At 58.7% G+C, this 3,205-nt stretch overlaps 2 non-coding genes across 2 annotated transcripts in view; both read right to left on the bottom strand.

Annotated features, from left to right (window-relative positions):
* Positions 1-1,556: 1,556 nt before the first annotated feature.
* Positions 1,557-1,710, bottom strand: LOC145746852 (5.8S ribosomal RNA). Its single transcript, XR_014281618.1, has one exon. It is a non-coding gene; the product is annotated as a 5.8S ribosomal RNA (ribosomal RNA).
* A 245-nt stretch (positions 1,711-1,955) lies between these two features.
* The window catches only part of LOC145747583 (small subunit ribosomal RNA), a 1,810-nt gene continuing 560 nt past the window's right edge, over positions 1,956-3,205 (bottom strand). The window contains exon 1 of the ribosomal RNA XR_014282302.1: positions 1,956-3,205. This exon is cut by the window's right edge and continues 560 nt beyond it. This is a non-coding gene — a ribosomal RNA (small subunit ribosomal RNA).

Raw genomic sequence — 3,205 nt, 5'->3', positions numbered from 1 at the left:
TCGCTTTACCAGATAAAACTGCGACAGAGCGCCAGCTATCCTGAGGGAAACTTCGAAGGGAACCAGCTACTAGATGGTTCGATTAGTCTTTCGCCCCTATACCCAAATTTGACGATCGATTTGCACGTCAGAATCGCTACGGCCCTCCACCAGAGTTTCCTCTGGCCTCAGCCTCTCCAGGCATAGTTCACCATCTTTCGGGTCCCAACGCGGGCGCTCTCGCTCGACCCCTCCGACGCGGCGGACGGGATCGGCCGGTACTGCCGTCGCCGCCGAAGCGGCAAGTTCAAACCTTCGCCGGACCAGGCCGGCATTCACCTTCACTTCGCTCGCGGGTTTCGAACTGCCCCGCAACTCGCGCGCACGTTAGACTCCTTGGTCCGTGTTTCAAGACGGGTCGGAAAGGTGGCTGACATCAGTCGCTGACCCCGTGCGCCCGGACGACAGGCTGACGCGGCGAAACCGAACCGCCTCGGCCCGGCACTGAAAACAGTCCCGGGCCGACGACGGCCCAGCTCGACGCGGGCCCGCGGCCGCCCCCGAGAGGGCGACAGGCGCGGCGAAATCTCTCTCCTCGACCGGGCGTCGGGCGGAACCTGCCGCGCGCCTATAGCACACCGCCGAAGCGGAGTTACCTTGCGCGCGGCCTTTTCGCCGTCGCCCAGCCGGTCGCGACCTTCGCCCGGCGCTAGTGCGCCGCCTTGCCGACGCTCCGCCCGCGCCGCGGCCCGTAAAGGTCCGCGGCAACGCGCGTGCGCCCGCTCGGCGACTGAAAGCGGCCGGACGACCCGACAGGCCTCTCCGTTTGCCCCTCGACGGTTTCGCGTACTTTTTAACTCTCTCTTCAAAGTGCTTTTCAACTTTCCCTCACGGTACTTGTTCGCTATCGGTCTCGCGACAGTATTTAGCCTTAAATGGGGTTTACCACCCGCTTTGGGCTGCATTCCCAAACAACCCGACTCCGAGAAGACGCCGAGCGGTCGAGCGCGCCGCCGCCAAGGGCCTGACACCCGCTCTGGGATAAGGCCTCGATCAGAAGGACTCGGGCGGCGCGGATCGCACGCAAGACGAATTCTTTACGCCACAACTCGGGACCGCTCCTCGTAGCGGCCCGATTCGGCGATGGGCTCTTCCCGCTTCACTCGCCGTTACTGAGGGAATCCTCGTTAGTTTCTCTTCCTCCGCTTAGTAATATGCTTAAATTCAGCGGGTAGCCTCGCCCGATCTCAGGCCGATAAAACTATTTTCGCTCGTCCTTCGAGACGCCGCGCCCTCGCGCGCTCGACTTCCGACACAGCACCGCCCCGCGGCTCCTACTCGCCCTGCGCGAATCGCGACCGACGCGTCGAGGCCCCCAGCTCGAGGTCGACAGCGCCGTCGTTGCGACTCGGGCGGCAAGCGGACGCGGCGCGGCTCGCCGGCCGCCACGCATCGCTGACGCGAGCCCGAATACCAAAACTTTCCACCTTCAACCGAGCGGCGATTGCCCGTCGCCGGGCATACGCACGCGAGCCGAGCCGTCGCGGAGCCGATCCCGCCGGCCGTTGTCGTTTCTGCGACCCTGAGACGGACGCGGTCCCGGGATGAACCCGAGGCCGCAATACGCGTTCAGATCGTCAATGCTCAATGTGTTCTGCAATTCACATTAAATCACGCAGCTTGCTGCGTCCTTCATCGACTCGCGAGCCGAGTGGTCCACCGCCAAGAGCCATCGTTTGTTTGTTTGCTTTTCGCTCTTCGATTCCTAACCTCGATTCGCCATCCGGCTGAAAAAATCGCGTGACGCCGAGCGGGTCGCGGTCGCAACAAATAGTGCGACAAGCCCGCGCACCGCATGAAGCCTTCGGGCACTCGACGCCGACAAAACAAGTTCCTGATCGCGGGGCGGCGGACGCGCCGAGGCACGTCGCCGTCCCGGTGTTTGCTCTTTCGCTCTTCGATTTTTTTTCTCGCGCTAATGATCCTTCCGCAGGTTCACCTACGGAAACCTTGTTACGACTTTTACTTCCTCTAAGTAATCAAGTTAGATCGTCTTTTCGGGCCAAGACCCAACCGTCGCCAGTCGAGCCCGGGCCCAATCGGAGGACCTCACTAAACCATTCAATCGGTAGTAGCGACGGGCGGTGTGTACAAAGGGCAGGGACGTAATCAACGCGAGCTAATGACTCGCGCTTACTGGGAATTCCTCGTTCAAGCGAAATAATTTCAATTCTCTATCCCTAGCACGACCGGGGTTCATCGGGTTACCCAGACCTTTCGGCCAAGGCGAACACACGTTGATCCGGTCAGTGTAGCGCGCGTGCGGCCCCGAACATCTAAGGGCATCACAGACCTGTTATTGCTCAATCTCGTGTGGCTAAACGCCACTAGTCCCTCTAAGAAGTTAAACGCCGGCCGGGAAGGCCGCGTAACTATTTAGCAAGCCAGAGTCTCGTTCGTTATCGGAATTAACCAGACAAATCGCTCCACCAACTAAGAACGGCCATGCACCACCACCCACAGAATCATGAAAGAGCTCTCAATCTGTCAATCCTCGCTGTGTCCGGGCCGGGTGAGATTTCCCGTGTTGAGTCAAATTAAGCCGCAGGCTCCACTCCTGGTGGTGCCCTTCCGTCAATTCCTTTAAGTTTCAGCTTTGCAACCATACTTCCCCCGGAACCCAAAGACTTTGGTTTCCCGCAAGCTGCCGGAGAGGTCGTCAAAATAACGCCCCCCGATCGCTAGTTGGCATCGTTTATAGTCAGAACTAGGACGGTATCTGATCGTCTTCGAACCTCTGACTTTCGCTCTTGATTAAAGAAAACATTCTTGGCAAATGCTTTCGCAGTCGTTCGTCTTGCGCCGATCCAAGAATTTCACCTCTAACGGCACAGTACGAATGCCCCCGTCCGTCCCTCTTAATCATTACCTCGCGCTCCGAAAACCAACAAAAAAGAACCGAGGTCCTATTTCATTATTCCATGCAACACTATCCAGGCGAAGCGCCTGCTTTGAACACTCTAATTTTTTCAAGGTAAACGTCCCGGCCGCCGCCGACACTCAGTCAAGAGCACCGACGGAAAACCGGAGGTAAAGCCAGAACGAACAGTGCACGCCTTGCGACGGACCGAACGCCTGCGCCCAAAATCCAACTACGAGCTTTTTAACCGCAACAACTTAAATATACACTTTTGGAGCTGGAATTACCGCGGCTGCTGGCACCAGA

This window comes from Corella eumyota, chromosome 3 (assembly GCF_963082875.1).
Source record: "Corella eumyota chromosome 3, kaCorEumy4.1, whole genome shotgun sequence".
Taxonomy (NCBI): Eukaryota; Metazoa; Chordata; class Ascidiacea; order Phlebobranchia; family Corellidae; genus Corella; species Corella eumyota.
The sequence above is the reverse complement of the archived record's forward strand: the minus strand, read 5'-3'. Positions and strand labels throughout refer to the sequence as shown.